A 20269-nucleotide genomic window follows, 5' to 3' on the forward strand; every position below is an offset into this window, starting at 1 on the left:
ATTGCAGGTAAGTACTTTAGGAACTTCAAATCATCAAAATTGCATGTATACTTTTCAAGTAATTCACAAATAGCTGTTTTAAAAGTGGACACTTAGTGCAATTTTCACAGTTCCTAGGGGAGGTAAGTTTTGATTAGTTTTACCAGGTAAGTAAGACACTTACAGGGTTCAGTTCTTGGTCCAAGGTAGCCCACCGTTGGGGGTTCAGAGCAACCCCAAAGTCACCACACCAGCAGCTCAGGGCCGGTCAGGTGCAGAGTTCAAAGTGGTGCCCAAAACGCATAGGCTAGAATGGAGAGAAGGGGGTGCCCCGGTTCCGGTCTGTTTGCAGGTAAGTACCCGCGTCTTCGGAGGGCAGACCAGGGGGGTTTTGTAGGGCACCGGGGGGGACACAAGTCCACACAGAAATTTCACCCTCAGCGGCGCGGGGGCGGCCGGGTGCAGTGTAGAAACAAGCGTCGGGTTTGTAATGGAAGTCAATGGGAGATCTAGGGATCTCTTCAGCGCTGCAGGCAGGCAAGGGGGGGGTTCCTCGGGGAAACCTCCACTTGGGCAAGGGAGAGGGACTCCTGGGGGTCACTCCTCCAGTGAAAGTCCGGTCCTTCAGGTCCTGGGGGCTGCGGGTGCAGGGTCTCTCCCAGGTGTCGGGACTTTAGGTTCAAAGAGTCGCGGTCAGGGGAAGCCTCGGGATTCCCTCTGCAGGCGGCGCTGTGGGGGCTCAGGGGGGACAGGTTTTTGTACTCACAGTCTTAGAGTAGTCCTGGGGTCCCTCCTGAGGTGTTGGATCGCCACCAGCCGAGTCGGGGTCGCCGGGTGCAGTGTTGCAAGTCTCACGCCTTTTGCGGGGAGCTTGCAGGGTTCTTTAAAGCCGCTGGAAACAAAGTTGCAGCTTTTCTTGGAGCAGGTCCGCTGTCCTCGGGAGTTTCTTGTCTTTTCGAAGCAGGGGCAGTCCTCAGAAGATGTCGAGGTCGCTGGTCCCTTCGGAAGGCGTCGCTGGAGCAGGATCTTTGGAAGGCAGGAGACAGGCCGGTGAGTTTCTGGAGCCAAGGCAGTTGTCGTCTTCTGGTCTTCCGCTGCAGGGGTTTTCAGCTGGGCAGTCCTTCTTCTTGTTGCAGGAATCTAATTTTCTAGGGTTCAGGGTAGCCCTTAAATACTAAATTTAAGGGCGTGTTTAGGTCTGGGGGGTTAGTAGCCAATGGCTACTAGCCCTGAGGGTGGGTACACCCTCTTTGTGCCTCCTCCCAAGGGGAGGGGGTCACAATCCTAACCCTATTGGGGGAATCCTCCATCTGCAAGATGGAGGATTTCTAAAAGTTAGAGTCACCTCAGCTCAGGACACCTTAGGGGCTGTCCTGACTGGCCAGTGACTCCTCCTTGTTATTCTCATTATTTTCTCCGGCCTTGCCGCCAAAAGTGGGGCCTGGCCGGAGGGGGCGGGCAACTCCACTAGCTGGAGTGTCCTGCTGGGTTGGCACAAAGGAGGTGAGCCTTTGAGGCTCACCGCCAGGTGTGACAATTCCTGCCTGGGAGAGGTGTTAGCATCTCCACCCAGTGCAGGCTTTGTTACTGGCCTCAGAGTGACAAAGGCACTCTCCCCATGGGGCCAGCAACATGTCTCGGTTTGTGGCAGGCTGCTAAAACTAGTCAGCCTACACAGATAGTCGGTTAAGTTTCAGGGGGCACCTCTAAGGTGCCCTCTGTGGTGTATTTTACAATAAAATGTACACTGGCATCAGTGTGCATTTATTGTGCTGAGAAGTTTGATACCAAACTTCCCAGTTTTCAGTGTAGCCATTATGGTGCTGTGGAGTTCGTGTTTGACAGACTCCCAGACCATATACTCTTATGGCTACCCTGCACTTACAATGTCTAAGGTTTTATTTAGACACTGTAGGGGTACCATGCTCATGCACTGGTACCCTCACCTATGGTATAGTGCACCCTGCCTTAGGGCTGTAAGGCCTGCTAGAGGGGTGTCTTACCTATACTGCATAGGCAGTGAGAGGCTGGCATGGCACCCTGAGGGGAGTGCCATGTCGACTTACTCGTTTTGTCCTCACTAGCACACACAAGCTGGCAAGCAGTGTGTCTGTGCAGAGTGAGAGGTCTCCAGGGTGGCATAAGACATGCTGCAGCCCTTAGAGACCTTCCTTGGCATCAGGGCCCTTGGTACTAGAAGTACCAGTTACAAGGGACTTATCTGGCTGCCAGGGTCTGCCAATTGTGGATACAAAAGTACAGGTTAGGGAAAGAACACTGGTGCTGGGGCCTGGTTAGCAGGCCTCAGCACACTTTCAATTGTAAACATAGCATCAGCAAAGGCAAAAAGTCAGGGGGCAACCATGCCAAGGAGGCATTTCCTTACACAACCCCCCCCCAAACGAAAGAGGATGAGACTAACCTTTCCCAAGAGAGTCTTCATTTTCTAAGTGGAAGAACCTGGAAAGCCATCTGCATTGGCATGGGCAGTCCCAGGTCTGTGTTCCACTATAAAGTCCATTCCCTGTAGGGAGATGGACCACCTCAACAGTTTAGGATTTTCACCTTTCATTTGCATCAGCCATTTGAGAGGTCTGTGGTCAGTTTGAACTAGGAAGTGAGTCCCAAAGAGGTATGGTCTCAGCTTCTTCAGGGACCAAACCACAGCAAAGGCCTCCCTCTCAATGGCACTCCAACGCTGCTCCCTGGGGAGTAACCTCCTGCTAATGAAAGCAACAGGTTGGTCAAGGCCATCATCATTGGTTTGGGACAAAACTGCCCCTATCCCATGTTCAGAGGCATCAGTCTGCACAATGAACTGCTTAGAATAATCTGGAGCTTTGAGAACTGGTGCTGAGCACATTGCCTGTTTCAGGGTGTCAAAGGCCTGTTGGCAGTCCACAGTCCAGTTCACTTTCTTGGGCATTTTCTTGGAGGTGAGCTCAGTGAGGGCTGTCACAATGGATCCATATCCCTTCACAAACCTCCTGTAGTACCCAGTCAAGCCAAGGAATGCCCTGACTTGAGTCTGGGTTTTTGGAGCTACCCAGTCCAGAATAGTCTGGATCTTGGGTTGGAGTGGCTGAACTTGGCCTCCACCTACAAGGTGTCCCAAATAAACCACAGTTCCCTGCCCTATCTGGCATTTGGATGCCTTGATAGAGAGGCCTGCAGATTGCAGAGCCTTCAAAACCTTCCTCAGGTGGACCAGGTGATCCTGCCAGGTGGAGCTAAAGACAGCAATATCATCAAGATAAGCTGTGCTAAAGGACTCCAAGCCAGCAAGGACTTGATTCACCAACCTTTGGAAGGTGGCAGGGGCATTCTTTAAACCAAAGGGCATAACAGTAAACTGATAATGCCCATCAGGTGTGGAGAATGCTGTCTTTTCTTTTGCTCCAGGTGCCATTTTTATTTGCCAGTACCCTGCTGTCAAGTCAAAGGTACTTAGAAATTTGGCAGCACCTAATTTATCAATGAGCTCATCAGCTCTTGGAATTGGATGGGCATCTGTCTTGGTGACAGAATTGAGCCCTCTGTAGTCCACACAAAACCTCATCTCTTTCTTTCCATCTTTGGTGTGAGGTTTGGGGACTAAGACCACTGGGCTAGCCCAGGGGCTGTCAGAGCGCTCAATTACTCCCAATTCCAGCATCTTGTGGACCTCCACCTTGATGCTTTCCTTAACATGGTCAGACTGTCTAAAGATTTTGTTCTTGACAGGCATGCTGTCTCCTGTGTCCACATCATGGGTACACAGGTGTGTCTGACCAGGGGTTAAGGAGAAGAGTTCAGGAAACTGTTGTAGGACTCTCCTACAATCAGCTTGCTGTTGGCCAGAGAGGGTGTCTGAGTAGATCACTCCATCTACTGTACCATCTTTTGGGTCTGATGACAGAAGATCAGGGAGAGGTTCACTCTCTGCCTCCTGATCCTCATCTGTTACCATCAACAGATTGACATCAGCCCTGTCGTGGAAGAGCTTAAGGCGGTTTACATGGATCACCCTTTTGGGGCTCCTGCTTGTGCCCAGGTCCACCAAGTAGGTGACCTGACTCTTCCTCTCTAGTACTGGGTAAGGGCCACTCCATTTGTCCTGGAGTGCCCTGGGAGCCACAGGCTCCAGAACCCAGACCTTCTGCCCTGGTTGGAACTCAACCAGTGCAGCCTTTTGGTCATACCAAAACTTCTGGAGCTGTTGGCTGGCCTCAAGGTTTTTGGTTGCCTTTTCCATGTACTCTGCCATTCTAGAGCGAAGGCCAAGTACATAGTCCACTATGTCCTGTTTAGGCTCATGGAGAGGTCTCTCCCAGCCTTCTTTAACAAGGGCAAGTGGTCCCCTTACAGGATGACCAAACAGAAGTTCAAAGGGTGAGAACCCTACTCCCTTCTGTGGTACCTCCCTGTAAGCGAAAAGCAGACATGGCAGGAGGACATCCCATCTCCTTTTGAGTTTTTCTGGGAGCCCCATGATCATGCCCTTTAATGTCTTGTTGAATCTCTCAACCAAGCCATTAGTTTGTGGATGGTATGGTGTAGTGAATTTATAAGTCACTCCACACTCATTCCACATGTGCTTTAGGTATGCTGACATGAAGTTGGTACCTCGGTCAGACACCACCTCCTTAGGGAAACCCACTCTGGTAAAGATACCAATGAGGGCCTTGGCTACTGCAGGGGCAGTAGTCGACCTAAGGGGAATAGCTTCAGGATACCTGGTAGCATGATCCACTACTACCAGGATATACATATTTCCTGAGGCTGTGGGAGGTTCCAGTGGACCAACTATGTCCACACCCACTCTTTCAAAGGGCACCCCCACCACTGGAAGTGGAATGAGGGGGGCCTTTGGATGCCCACCTGTCTTACCACTGGCTTGACAGGTGGGGCAGGAGAGGCAAAACTCCTTAACCATGTTGGACATATTGGGCCAGTAGAAGTGGTTGACTAACCTCTCCCACGTCTTGGTTTGTCCCAAATGTCCAGCAAGGGGAATGTCATGGGCCAATGTTAGGATGAACTCTCTGAACAGCTGAGGCACTACCACTCTCCTAGTGGCACCAGGTTTGGGGTCTCTGGCCTCAGTGTACAGGAGCCCATCTTCCCAATAGACCCTATGTGTTCCATTTTTCTTGCCTTTGGACTCTTCAGCAGCTTGCTGCCTAAGGCCTTCAAGAGAGGGACAGGTTTCTTGTCCCTTACACAGCTCTTCCCTTGAGGGTCCCCCTGGGCCTAAGAGCTCAACCTGATAAGGTTCAAGTTCCAAAGGCTCAGTTCCCTCAGAGGGCAGAACTTCTTCCTGAGAAGAGAGGTTCCCTTTCTTTTGCTGTGTTGCAGTTGGTTTCCCAACTGACTTTCCTGTTCTCTTGGTAGGCTGGGCCATTTTTCCAGACTCCAGCTCTACTTTTTCACCCTGTGCCTTGCATTGTGCTCTCGTTTTCACACACACCAGTTCAGGGATACCCAGCATGGCTGCATGGGTTTTTAGCTCTACCTCAGCCCATGCTGAGGACTCCAGGTCATTTCCAAGCAGACAGTCTACTGGGATATTTGAGGAGACCACCACCTGTTTCAGGCCATTGACCCCTCCCCATTCTAAAGTAACCATTGCCATGGGATGTACTTTTCTCTGATTGTCAGCGTTGGTGACTGTGTAAGTTTTTCCAGTCAGGTATTGGCCAGGGGAAACCAGTTTCTCTGTCACCATGGTGACACTGGCACCTGTATCCCTCAGGCCCTCTATTCTAGTCCCATTAATTAAGAGTTGCTGTCTGTATTTTTGCATGTTAGGCGGCCAGACAGCTAGTGTGGCTAAATCCACCCCACCCTCAGAAACTAGAGTAGCTTCAGTGTGGACCCTGATTTGCTCTGGGCACACTGTTGATCCCACTTGGAGACTAGCCATACCAGTGTTACCTGGATGGGAGTTTGGAGTGGAACCTTTCTTGGGACAGGCCTTGTCTCCAGTTTGGTGTCCATGCTGTTTACAGCTATGACACCAGGCCTTTTTGGGATCAAAGTTTTTACCCTTGTACCCATTGTTTTGTGAAGAGGCTCTGGGCCCACCCTCCTGTGCAGGTTTTTGGGGGCCTGTAGAAGACTCTTTACTATTTTTAGTTTTGGTTGTCTCATCACCCTTCTGCTGGGGAGTCTTTGTGACCCCTTTCTTTTGGTCACCCCCTGTTGAAGTCTTGGACACCCTTGTCTTGACCCAATGGTCCGCCTTCTTTCCCAATTCTTGGGGAGAAATTGGTCCTAGGTCTACCAGATGCTGATGCAGTTTATCATTGAAACAATTACTTAACAGGTGTTCTTTCACAAATAAATTGTACAGCCCATCATAATTACTTACACCACTGCCTTGAATCCAACCATCTAGTGTTTTCACTGAGTAGTCAACAAAGTCAACCCAGGTCTGGCTCGAGGATTTTTGAGCCCCCCTGAACCTAATCCTGTACTCCTCAGTGGAGAATCCAAAGCCCTCAATCAGGGTACCCTTCATGAGGTCATAAGATTCTGCATCTTGTCCAGAGAGTGTGAGGAGTCTATCCCTACACTTTCCTGTGAACATTTCCCAAAGGAGAGCACCCCAGTGAGATCTGTTCACTTTTCTGGTTACACAAGCCCTCTCAAAAGCTGTGAACCATTTGGTGATGTCATCACCATCTTCATATTTAGTTACAATCCCTTTGGGGATTTTCAACATGTCAGGAGAATCTCTGACCCTATTTATGTTGCTGCCACCATTGATGGGTCCTAGGCCCATCTCTTGTCTTTCCCTCTCTATGGCCAGGATCTGTCTTTCCAAAGCCAATCTTTTGGCCATCCTGGCTAACTGGATGTCCTCTTCACTGGAGTTATCCTCAGTGATTTCAGAGTTGTTGGTCCCTCCTGTGAGGGAACCAGCATCTCTGACTATTATTTGTGGAGTCAGGGCTTGAGAAGCCCTGCTCTCCCTAAGTAGGACTGGAGGGGGGGAATTTCCCTCCAAGTCACTATCTTCATCCTCTGAGTTGCCATCCTCAGAGGGGTTGGCCTTTTCAAACTCTGCCAAAAGCTCCTGGAGCTGTACTTTGGTAGGTTTGGGGCCCATTGCTATTTTCTTTAGTTTACAGAGTGACCTTAGCTCTCTCATCTGTAGATGGAGGTAAGGTGTGGTGTCGAGTTCCACCACATTCACATCTGTGCTAGACATTATGCTTCTAAAAGTTGGAATACTTTTTAAGAAACTAAAACTGGTTCTAGAATCTAATTCAAACTTTTAACAAACTTTTAAACTCTAAAAGAAATGCTAAACAGGATCTAACACAAGGCCCTAGCAGGTCTTTTAAGAATTTAGAAAACTTTTCAAATTGCAAAATCAATTTCTAATGACAATTTTGGAATTTGTCGTGTGATCAGGTATTGGCTGAGTAGTCCAGCAAATGCAAAGTCTTGTACCCCACCGCTGATCCACCAATGTAGGAAGTTGGCTCTGTATGTGCTATTTCAAAGTAAGGAATAGCATGCACAGAGTCCAAGGGTTCCCCTTAGAGGTAAAATAGTGGTAAAAATAGATAATACTAATGCTCTATTTTGTGGTAGTGTGGTCGAGCAGTAGGCTTATCCAAGGAGTAGTGTTAAGCATTTGTTGTACATCCACATAGACAATAAATGAGGTACACACACTCAGAGACAAATCCAGCCAATAGGTTTTTGTATAGAAAAATATCTTTTCTTAGTTTATTTTAAGAACCACAGGTTCAAATTCTACATGTAATAGCTCATTCGAAAGGTATTGCAGGTAAGTACTTTAGGAACTTCAAATCATCAAAATTGCATGTATACTTTTCAAGTAATTCACAAATAGCTGTTTTAAAAGTGGACACTTAGTGCAATTTTCACAGTTCCTAGGGGAGGTAAGTTTTGATTAGTTTTACCAGGTAAGTAAGACACTTACAGGGTTCAGTTCTTGGTCCAAGGTAGCCCACCGTTGGGGGTTCAGAGCAACCCCAAAGTCACCACACCAGCAGCTCAGGGCCGGTCAGGTGCAGAGTTCAAAGTGGTGCCCAAAACGCATAGGCTAGAATGGAGAGAAGGGGGTGCCCCGGTTCCGGTCTGTTTGCAGGTAAGTACCCGCGTCTTCGGAGGGCAGACCAGGGGGGTTTTGTAGGGCACCGGGGGGGACACAAGTCCACACAGAAATTTCACCCTCAGCGGCGCGGGGGCGGCCGGGTGCAGTGTAGAAACAAGCGTCGGGTTTGTAATGGAAGTCAATGGGAGATCTAGGGATCTCTTCAGCGCTGCAGGCAGGCAAGGGGGGGGTTCCTCGGGGAAACCTCCACTTGGGCAAGGGAGAGGGACTCCTGGGGGTCACTCCTCCAGTGAAAGTCCGGTCCTTCAGGTCCTGGGGGCTGCGGGTGCAGGGTCTCTCCCAGGTGTCGGGACTTTAGGTTCAAAGAGTCGCGGTCAGGGGAAGCCTCGGGATTCCCTCTGCAGGCGGCGCTGTGGGGGCTCAGGGGGGACAGGTTTTTGTACTCACAGTCTTAGAGTAGTCCTGGGGTCCCTCCTGAGGTGTTGGATCGCCACCAGCCGAGTCGGGGTCGCCGGGTGCAGTGTTGCAAGTCTCACGCCTTTTGCGGGGAGCTTGCAGGGTTCTTTAAAGCCGCTGGAAACAAAGTTGCAGCTTTTCTTGGAGCAGGTCCGCTGTCCTCGGGAGTTTCTTGTCTTTTCGAAGCAGGGGCAGTCCTCAGAAGATGTCGAGGTCGCTGGTCCCTTCGGAAGGCGTCGCTGGAGCAGGATCTTTGGAAGGCAGGAGACAGGCCGGTGAGTTTCTGGAGCCAAGGCAGTTGTCGTCTTCTGGTCTTCCGCTGCAGGGGTTTTCAGCTGGGCAGTCCTTCTTCTTGTTGCAGGAATCTAATTTTCTAGGGTTCAGGGTAGCCCTTAAATACTAAATTTAAGGGCGTGTTTAGGTCTGGGGGGTTAGTAGCCAATGGCTACTAGCCCTGAGGGTGGGTACACCCTCTTTGTGCCTCCTCCCAAGGGGAGGGGGTCACAATCCTAACCCTATTGGGGGAATCCTCCATCTGCAAGATGGAGGATTTCTAAAAGTTAGAGTCACCTCAGCTCAGGACACCTTAGGGGCTGTCCTGACTGGCCAGTGACTCCTCCTTGTTATTCTCATTATTTTCTCCGGCCTTGCCGCCAAAAGTGGGGCCTGGCCGGAGGGGGCGGGCAACTCCACTAGCTGGAGTGTCCTGCTGGGTTGGCACAAAGGAGGTGAGCCTTTGAGGCTCACCGCCAGGTGTGACAATTCCTGCCTGGGAGAGGTGTTAGCATCTCCACCCAGTGCAGGCTTTGTTACTGGCCTCAGAGTGACAAAGGCACTCTCCCCATGGGGCCAGCAACATGTCTCGGTTTGTGGCAGGCTGCTAAAACTAGTCAGCCTACACAGATAGTCGGTTAAGTTTCAGGGGGCACCTCTAAGGTGCCCTCTGTGGTGTATTTTACAATAAAATGTACACTGGCATCAGTGTGCATTTATTGTGCTGAGAAGTTTGATACCAAACTTCCCAGTTTTCAGTGTAGCCATTATGGTGCTGTGGAGTTCGTGTTTGACAGACTCCCAGACCATATACTCTTATGGCTACCCTGCACTTACAATGTCTAAGGTTTTATTTAGACACTGTAGGGGTACCATGCTCATGCACTGGTACCCTCACCTATGGTATAGTGCACCCTGCCTTAGGGCTGTAAGGCCTGCTAGAGGGGTGTCTTACCTATACTGCATAGGCAGTGAGAGGCTGGCATGGCACCCTGAGGGGAGTGCCATGTCGACTTACTCGTTTTGTCCTCACTAGCACACACAAGCTGGCAAGCAGTGTGTCTGTGCAGAGTGAGAGGTCTCCAGGGTGGCATAAGACATGCTGCAGCCCTTAGAGACCTTCCTTGGCATCAGGGCCCTTGGTACTAGAAGTACCAGTTACAAGGGACTTATCTGGCTGCCAGGGTCTGCCAATTGTGGATACAAAAGTACAGGTTAGGGAAAGAACACTGGTGCTGGGGCCTGGTTAGCAGGCCTCAGCACACTTTCAATTGTAAACATAGCATCAGCAAAGGCAAAAAGTCAGGGGGCAACCATGCCAAGGAGGCATTTCCTTACACTCACTCTCTCCTGTGAAGTTATTTTCCTTCTTTTATTGTTTTAACTATTTAACAATCGTTTTATTCCTTGTAAGTTTTAGCCCCCCTTTCATTTAAGCATATTAACTAGATCTTGTTGTGCCTTTTCTTAGTAATGTTATTTTACACACGCAGCTAGTTAAGTAACCCTTCCTTCTAATGCTATAATCCCTCATTTTGCAGACGTTTAGACTGCCTGTCAATCATGTTCCCTCCTTTAATGTTTTTATTTAATAGTTTATCACTGGTTATATTAAACAGTCTAATCATTGCAAAAATAAAAAAAAACTGATGTTTTAAGGAAAGTGCCCTCTTTCTTGGCATGGTTACCACCATTTTCTGCCTGTTGTCAGTGTGTTTGACTGTGTCCACTGGGATCCTGCTAACCAGGACCCCAGTGTTTATGCTCTCTCCTGAAAATTCTGGTAACTGTACTTTTTTTCTTCCCACAATTGGCATACTTGTCCCCCCATGTAAGTCCTTACTACATGGTACCAAGGAACCCAGGGCATTTGGGGACCAGGGGATCCCAATGGGCTGCAGCAGTTATCCTACCACCCACAGAGAGCCCATGCAAAGGGTTCTGCAAACCTGCCATTGCAGTCTGCGCAAAACGCGTGCATGCACCCGTTTTCACTACAGGTCACTGCACCCGGTCACTATAAGTCACCCCTATGGTAGGCCCTCTCAGCCCAGAGGGCAGGGTGCAGGTACCTGTGTGTGACGACACCCCTGCACTAGCAGAGGTACCCCCACAAACTCCATGCCCATTTTCCTGGACTTTGTGAGTGCGGAGACGACATTTTACGCGTGTACTGGACATAGGTCACTACCTATGTCCAGCTACGTAATAGTACCTCCGAACCTGGGCATGTTTGATTTCAAACATGTCAGAATCATACCCCAATTCTGTTGCAAGTATTCGAAGTATGATTCCATGCACTCTGGGGGCCCCATAGAGGACCCCAGCATTGCTACCACCAGTCTCACATGGTTTTCCGGGCAGCCCAAGCAGCAGCCAAGCTGCTGCCACCCCACAGACAGGTTTCTGCCCACCTGCTGCTTGATCTGATCAAGCCCAGGAAGGCAGAACAAAGGATTTCTTTTGGGAGAGGGCGGTCCCACCCTCTCCCTTTGGAAATAGGTGTGACTGACATGGGAGGGGTAGCCTACCTAAGTCACTGGTAGGCTTTGAAGGGCACATTTGGTGCCTGCCATGCAAAAAGCAGCCCACACCTGTTCAGGGACCCCCTGTCCCTTCCCTGGCGCGAAACTGGACAATATAAGGGGAGTGACCACTCCCTTGTCCATCACCACCCCAGAGGTGGTACTCAGAGCTCCTTCAGAGGGTCCCTGGATTCTGCCATCTGGTTTCCAAGGTTAGCAGGGAACTCTGGGAGCATCTGAGTAGCCAGGCAGGTGCTTACCCTCCTGATAGGTGCCTACCTGGCTAGGTGACCAATCCCCCTTTCAGGGCTATTTACGGTCTCTCTCTTGGGTGGGTCCTCAGATTCGGCTTGCAAGATTCCAGCAGGACTCCTCTGCAACCTCCACTTCAACTTCTGGCCTCCGGAACTGCAACTGGAATCTCCAGGACCCGACAAGCTGCCTCCAAGAAGAAGAACTCTTCTGCAACATTGTTTCCAGGGCTCCTACCAACAACTGCAACATTTCCACCGACTGTGCATCCACTGGGAGTGGCGTGTCTTCAGTCTGCACTAGATGAAAGAAGGAATCCCCCTTAGAGTGAAGGAGTCACTCCCCTGCATCCGCAGGTACCTGCTGCAACGACAACTGGCTGCGTGGATCCTGCATCACGGGTGGTGGTCCAGAGTAGTTCTCTTGGTCCTCTCTACCAGCTGTCCAACTTTGGAGGAGGTAAGCCCTAGCCTCCCCACACAGAACAGTACCCCTGTACACCGCGTTTCTTGCAGCGCCCAAGGCTTCTTCTCCTCCAAGGGATCTTCAGGCAACGTGTAGCTCCAGTCGTCAGCACTCCTTCCTGTGATGCAAAGCCTTCTGCATGGCTCTCCTGCGGCATGGGACCCATTTCTGTTGTGCTGCATTAGCTCCTTCTGCAATTTCTGTGTCTCCGTCCTGTGGGACTCCTGTGTGTGCTGCTACCGCTTCTGTGGGTCTTCTTTGTCGCTGAGGGTCCTCTGTGACTCCCCCTCCTGTGTTGAGTCTTCCTGGGCCTTGCTCGTCCCCAGCAGCACCACTTTTCCACTAACTGCGAGTTTGCCTTTGCCAAGGCTTATTGGTGGAATTCCTGCACCGAAACTCGTCTACAATCTTCATTCCAGCATGGGACATCTTCTGCATCCATCAGGAACTCTTCTCTGCCTTCAGGGCTGCAGTGCTGACCTGTTCTTCCTCACCGTCGACCAACCCCTGCAAGTACAGCTGGGTGTGTAGTAGCTCCTACTCCTCCTGGACTCCACTGACACTTTTGGACTTGGTCCCCTTTCTCCACTGGTCTTTTTCTCCAGGAATCCACCGCTAGTTTCTTGCAGTCTTGTCTGGGTGTCTTCTTTTCTTTTTTTCCTTCCTTTTGGATGGTTTGGAGAAATTCCAGTGATTTACTCCTGCTTTCCTGGTCGCTGGCGGGTACTATGTTACTTACCTCTGTGGTTTTCCAGTACTCCCAGCTCCCCTTTTCACATTCCACTTACCTAGGTGGGGGTCCTCTCTTCGCATTCAATTTTTTCAGTATATGGTTTGGGCTCCCCCTAGGGTCACTATTGGTTATTTACATTTGCACTGTTTTCTAACCTTTTCTATGCCTATTACTGTTTACTAGTGTATATATTTAGGCGTATTCCTTACCTGCTTTTGGAGGGTTGCCCTTCTAGTATTTTGTGGTATTGTGTGACCAAAAATAAAGTACCTTTATTTTTGTACAACTGCGTGTTTTCTTTCATGTATGTAAGTGCTGTGTGACTACAGTGGTTTTGCATGAGCTTTGCATGTCTCCTAGATACGCCTTGGCTGCTCATCCACAGCTACCTCTAGAGAGCCTGGCTTCTAGACACTGCCTACACTTCACTAAGAGGGGATACCTGGTATAAGGTGTAAGTACCTTAGGTACCCAACACAACAGGCCAGTTTCCTACAATATTACATGCTAGTAATTCAACTGTTACACAGTTAGAAGTTAACTGCAGCAACTTGATCAAAATACTACCAAAATGTAGATCTTGATTTACCCAAGCTCTTATCATGTGTATGCATACAAAACATGAATCTCCTTAAACTATTAGAGATAATGTTTTGTACTTCTTATGTGATCTAAAAGTGCTGATGTTTTTCTCTATCATGTCAACACTAAGAAGGAGAGAGAAGTTTCTATCGGGTGGACCCTCAGCTTCCCAAACTGATCCAAAATATACACAAAGGAGGGTGGATCCTGTCTTTTACTCGATTAAATGTGTGACATTTCAAAATATCTCAAGTGAGTGAGCGACCAGCACCCAGGCATATTCGTACTCTAGCCACATTTCTTAGATGTATTTGTTGGATCCTCACCCACAGGTACCACCTGTAGCCTGCTTCGAATCTGGACCCACACCCACATCACCTAATGTGAGTGGGTGGGCTCTACACATTTGTAAGCAGAGAACTTAGAGGGTGAAAGGCAAGGGATTATGTGTGCCTCATTGATCCTAAAGTTATTATTTAAGGAGCAAGGTCTTGGGCAAGGTTAAAAACAGTGCGATGTCAAAAGGATATAACGGACCTTGACATCAGAAGGTCTTTTATATATGTGCTGGGTCCTCACCCACAGGTACCACCTGTGGCCTTTTTCATCAATGTGCCCATATCACCTAGTGTGAATGGGTGGGCTCTACTCTTTTGTAAGCGGAGAGCACTTAGGAGGTGAAAAGAAAGGGATAATGCCTGTGAGTAAAACTGCCTCATTGATCCTAAAATTATTATTTAATGAGCAAGGTTTTGGTCAAGATTAAAAACAGTGAGAGGTCAAAAGAATATGATGGCCATTGATATCAGAAAGTCGACATGTTTCAACCGTGTAGCTGCCTCTGAGGGTCAATTGTCTTTCTTCGGGACCAAGTTTTAACAAGTACTTTCAATCCCTGTATAGTGTGGTTGGGCTTTGCAAACTATTTCAATGCATTCATAACAGTTCTGGAAGCAGACACCAAATTCCAGTATTTGGACAGAAGCGGCGAGAGGTGTGCGACGTGGGAGATCTTATACTTCCCGTTGCTCTCTTCGTGGGAGTCTCCTGGAGACCCCGGGGGTCTTCACAAGAAGTAACTTAATTGGGAAGGGGGTAAGAAGGGAGTGTGAGAGTGTTGGAGCCTCACAGTGTATGTCATCAATCAAGCGTCGCTCCAGGGGTGCCCGGGCAGAAGTCAATGACTTGATTGTTGCCAGGAAAAGTAAGCCCGGTACCCGTGGTGCAAGTGTTAATCTTCGGACTCAGTTGTCTGGGACTATAACAACAGGCACAGCGGACTCAGATCATAAAACCCACGGTGAGGGGTCAAACTACACAACATTACTCGTGGATCACCCTTTACCCCTCCGGGAGGAAAGTCAAATTGAGCTTCACGGGAGGACGTTGATTACAAGGTATTTTCAGACTACAATCCCTCCACCACAAGCCATGGCAGACGCTCAACCGGTTTTAGGTGAGCTAGGGGTTTTAAAGCTAGTTGAAGGTGGTTCAGCTGTTGGCCCAGCTCAAAAATTATTAGATAAAGAGCCAGCTACGTTGAGAGAGGGCCCTCCTAAGACACTACCCTTACTGGAAGTTGACGGTAATTTCTCTAGTGGATCAAAATCACACGACTTGGACGTACAGGCTCTGTTAATCTCTCTTACTAAAGAAATTAGGGGAAAATTCGAGATTTCAGAAACTAATCAAAATAGGATTCGGGAAGCCTGTGAAGTCTTGGAAAGTAAAATCAACCTGTTAACAGACCGGTTGGGGAAGTTAGAGGCGGTGGTGGAGGCCCATGAGGAGCGAGTGTTAGCTCAATCTAAGGACAATTTACAATTAAAACGGGGAGAAAAGTTGTTGCAGGACAAATTGGAAACATTGGCAAATAACATGAGGAGAAATAATATCAGGCTCCTGGGAGTCCCAGAGGGCTTGGAAGGGGAAGATATTAAGGGCTATGTGATTACGTTGATTAAGGAGGTCCTCCCTAGTATAGCAGGGATTAATTTGGAAGACGATATTCAGAGAGTCCATCGTGATCCTTTCAGGAAAAATTCAGGAAGAAAAAACCCCAGGAGGATCTTGATAAATTTCAACACATACTCTATAAAGGAAAGAATCTTGTCCGAAGCCCTTAAGGTTGGAGCTTTCCCCAAAGGGGATTGGTCTCTTAGGATAAGGTCAGATGTGTCTAAGGCAACGTTAGACAGGCAGTGGGAGCTGGGAAACTTTATGCAGGAGCTCCGTGAACTTGGGGCTACAGTTCAACTAAGGTTCCCGGCCGCTCTCCGTATAATGTGGAAGAATAAAATGTATAATATGAGAGATCCCGGGGAGGTCAGCACATTTATAGATCAGATTAAGGCGTCTCAATAAGATCTAGTGGAAAGTCCCGTCCGGCGAGGAGTTCGAAGTGGGGATAACAGGATGGTTATCCCAGTAGAAATAGGGAGGGTTCCTCTGGAGGGGGTGTGTGGTTTTGGGGGTATGTTGGTGTTGGGTGCAGGGGTGGGAGGCACAGGGTGTTGGGGTTTGTTTTGGGTTTGGTGGGTTGAAAATGACAAAAATAAGAAAGTCCTCATATCTTGCCTACATAGGTAGGGGTGTTCGGTGTTCTCCTTTTTTCTTCCTTCTCTCTACGAATGTTCATGTATGGCAATGTAAGGTTGAGATTCCTCTCTTGGAATGTGAATGGGTTAAGGGTGCCTGGTAGGAGGAGGAAGATCTTTGAGTATTTACGATTGGTTGAGGAGGAGATCATTATCCTGCAGGAAACTCACCTTCATCAAAGTGAGTGGGAGACCTGGCTTAAACGGCTGAATTGGGTTTCATTCAGCGTATGTTCTTCTCAAACCAGTACAATAAAAGGTGTGGCAGTTTTGATTAAGAAATCCATGAGGTTCAAGGCAGGAACAGTACATGTTGACTCCAGAGGGAGGTGGGTAGTGGTAGAGCTGTGTGTATGCGGTCACTGGATTACAGTGGCGGGTTATTACGGGCCAAATATTGACGACCCAACGCCATTTCAAGACTTATTTAATATTCTACTTTCAGCTAGGTACCCAGTGGTATTAGGTGGGGATTTTAATATATTGCTAGACCCTGCACAGGACAAGTCAACCCCCCGGGGTACAGTAAATTCACCTAAAACAAGGGCACTGGTGAAACAAGCGATGCAGGATTTAGGCTTGGTAGATGTTTGGCACTGGAGAAGGGGTGAAGGAGATAGATATACATTTCACAATAAAGAATATGGGCATAGATCCAGAATAGATTTTTTTCTAATTCATAAAAGTTTATGCCCAGAGGTAAGAAGGGTAGCCCACAATATAGCATACTTGTCAGATCATTCAGCAGTAATACTACACTTGGACATCAGGGTCATTAATAGGACTACTAGGAGCACAATTAATCGTACTTTATTTCTAGGCGACGCAATAGTAGAAGCGTTAAAAAAAAGACACTAGAGAATTTTTCCATGTGAATCAAGGAACAGCAAGTTTGTGGTGTGTCTGGGATGCGTTTAAGGCTTATATAAGAGGGAGGTTAGTCAGCCTAGCATCATATAAGTATCGGAAAGAGAGGAAAAGCTGGGAAACATGGAATTGTCATTAAAAACGCTTCAAGTCTCAATGTATAATGCGCGGTTAGAAGGGAAAAAGGACTTATTAAAGGAGCTGTCTTGTCAAGAGGAAAAGGTTCGGTCTAGTTTAGACGCCTTTTTGGAAAATCGCTGTAGGTTAAAGTGGGAAAGTAGTCAATATGCACACTTTGAATATGGAGAAGGTTGCAGTAAATTGTTAGCGTGGAAGGTTAAGTCGGACCTTTCCAAAAAGCACATTTTATCAGTCAAATCAGATCTTACGAATCAGACCCGCACGGAGCAAGAAGAGATTGAGGAGGCATTCGTATCCTTTTTTCAGGAGATATATTCAGAAAGTCTGGTTAACTTGGAAGAGTCGGTAAGAGAATTTTTAGATAAAGCACACCTCCCAGCTTTAGAGGAGTCTAAAATGCTCTTATTGAACGACAAGCTAAATGAGGCTGAGTTGGTTGAAGGTTTAAAGGTGTTGAAAAAAGGTAAGGCAACCGGGCCAGATAGTCTACCTAATGAATTATACAAGGCTTTGGGGGAGGAACTTACTCCATTCTTATTAGAGCTATTTAATTCTATGTTGATAGAAGGGGCCCAAATTCCTAACTCCTGGAGAGAGGCGACAATCTGTTTATTGTTAAAGCCAGGTAAGGATTCATCGTCTTGTTCCTACTATAGGCCCATCTCCTTGCTGAACGCGGACTATAAACTTTATACAGGAATCTTAGCTAAGAGATTGGGGAGAGTCATCGGCAATCTGATCCATCTGGACCAAAAGGGTTTCATGAAGGGGAGGCAGCTTCACGAGATAACTCACGAGTTATTTGCTGCAGTAGATTTGGCGGAACACGAGAAGGCGCCATTGGCGATTTTGACTTTTGATGCGGCTAAGGCCTTTGATCGCGTTAATTGGTTGTTTTTGAAGGTGGTGTTGGAAAAAGCGGGCTTGGGAACCCCTTTCGTCAGAGCGATAGGGGAATTGTATAGATGCCCCTCAGCGAGGATCCTGGTTAATGGCCAATTATCACAAGAATTTAGGATCTGGCGGGGTACGCGACAGGGTTGCCCCCTATCTCCCTTGCTTTTCAATTTATACATTGAACCCCTGGCTACTTTACTTTGGTCTTCTAAGGAGATTATTCCATTTCGAATTGGGGGTTGGGAAAAAAAACTAGCGTTATACGCAGACGATTTGATGATATACACGAGTGATGTTAGGTCTACTCTACCTAGGGTCATCGCCTTGATGGAACTATTTGGTAGATATTCCGGGTACAGCATAAACGTAGAAAAGACGGAAATAATGTGTTGGAACTTGTCGTATGCTTCCCCCTTAGTTAAACAAGAGATCAGATACTTGGGTATTCGATTAGCAGCTGATCTTAATGAGGTAGCTAAATTGAACTTTGACATAGCATATAGGGAAACCAAAAAACTGTTAAAGGCGTGGGCCGCTCTTCCTCTTACGATAATTGGAAAATCCAACATTTTGAAGATGTGTATTCTTCCAAAATTTACTTTTTTATTTAACACTATCCCACTAGAGTTCAAGAAGAGCTGGTTTAAAAAACTACAGGGGGACTTATCCTCATTGATATGGGCTTCCCAGGGAGTAAGGATTGCTTGGAAAAAGATGAGTAGAAAAAGAGAGTGGGGGGGGGATCGCGTCTCCTGACCTTTTTAGGTACTATTTGGCTTTCCAATTAAAAAACATTAGAGTCTTATTGAATAAAAAGTCAGAGCACGATTTAGTCTGGAGAGCATTAACGGCACACCTTGAAGAAGGAGCAGACCATTTTTTATATAAATTTGGACACCCCAGGTACTTCAAGAAAGTTCGTTTGAAAATTCCCAGTCATGCATGCAATGTTTGGATGTATTTTCGGAGGGTGTTAGAGATACCTTATTTTTGTAGTTCGGCTCCCATTTGGGATTCTCCTGGCACTCCGAAATGCCTTATAGACAAACTATCAACTCCTTTGAGAGCAAGTGGGATGGTAAGATGGGGCCAGTTAATAGAAGGAGTTGAATTGTTAAGTTGGTGTGCATTCCAGGAAGGTACTGGTGGGACAGTTTCTAGATTCAAGTACCTTCAGATATCTAGTTGGGTAAAGTCTCGTCGAAATGGAGAAATAGGGAGGAGCATATGGGAAGGGAAGCTAAACCAGAAAATCATTAATAAAGAGGTTGCAGTATGGTACCATGCTTTGTTGGAATCAACAGAGGATAGTGCATCCCTCCCCTTGTCGAAGTGGGGAGCGATTTTTCCAACTCTAGATGTTATAGCATTGTGGCAAAAGTCTTGTTCAATATTGTGGCTTACCACCAGTCCAGCAGGGCTGAAGAAAAATCACTTGTTTACATTTCATAGGGTTTACTGGACTCCGGCCAAATTAACAGCTATTGGGAAATTTCAGAAGAAGTGTCCAAGGTGTGGGGAAGATAAGGCTGATGATATCCATATGTTTTGGCAATGCTCTAAGTTGTTGAATCACTGGGGGGATATAGGCAGTATCTTAAAGGTAATCTTTAATGTTAACTTAGTTTTAAACCTAGCAATAGTGGTGTTTGGGGTTCGGGAACAGGATACAAACTACCAGAAATTGTCAGTTCAGCAGGAGTATTTGCTGTTTATATTAATCCTTCTAGCTAGGCGAGAAATTTGTCGTAAATGGATTGATCCTCTTCCTCCTCGTGTGCTGGATTGGCAAACATCTGTAAATCGAATTTGTACATTGGAACAACGGGGTCCCCTGTCTAGAAAAGATAACTTTTGGTTGTATTGGGAAAATGTGTATCAATAACATATTATTCTATGCTGGATAGGTTCCTTTGTTTTGTCTCTTCCCTTTAAAAAAATGTTGAATTTTTTAACTCTTAAAGTCCAATGATTAGATCCCCCCCCCACCCTATTGGGGTGTTGCTTTGGCTATGATCGGGTTCTAGAAAGTAACAATTAGTAGAACAGGAGGGATGGATCAACCGAGGTATGGATTATATACTTGGAGGCACGCTGTCGCCTGCCGTGCCAGTGCTTTTCCTACCCAACCAAAGCAGGGGTGATGAATATGAGGACATCAAAAAAAATAAAAAAATAAAAATAACAGTTCTAAGGAAGCATGCACACAATTAAACAGACCCTAGTTAGGACACTTTCCTTGATATGAACATAGATAGCCTATATATTAATGAGGTATCATAGAGTTTTGCAGAGGGGTTGGTCCCTGTAGTCAAGCATTCGTCAAGGGATTGCGTCTGTGACGTAACCTACATTTCTCCTTGCAGCCCTGCATCTTCAAGATCCTAAAATTATTATTTAAAGACGGGATTTAAGAGAGTTGGGTTAA

At 47.4% G+C, this 20269-nt stretch overlaps 1 protein-coding gene across 5 annotated transcripts in view; it reads right to left on the reverse strand.

The window, feature by feature from the left end:
* The window catches only part of IFFO1 (intermediate filament family orphan 1), a 237387-nt gene that overhangs the window by 88642 nt on the left and 128476 nt on the right, over window positions 1-20269 (reverse strand). The gene's annotated exons all lie outside the window — the stretch shown is intronic.

Source organism: Pleurodeles waltl, chromosome 7 (assembly GCF_031143425.1).
Source record: "Pleurodeles waltl isolate 20211129_DDA chromosome 7, aPleWal1.hap1.20221129, whole genome shotgun sequence".
NCBI lineage: Eukaryota > Metazoa > Chordata > Amphibia > Caudata > Salamandridae > Pleurodeles > Pleurodeles waltl.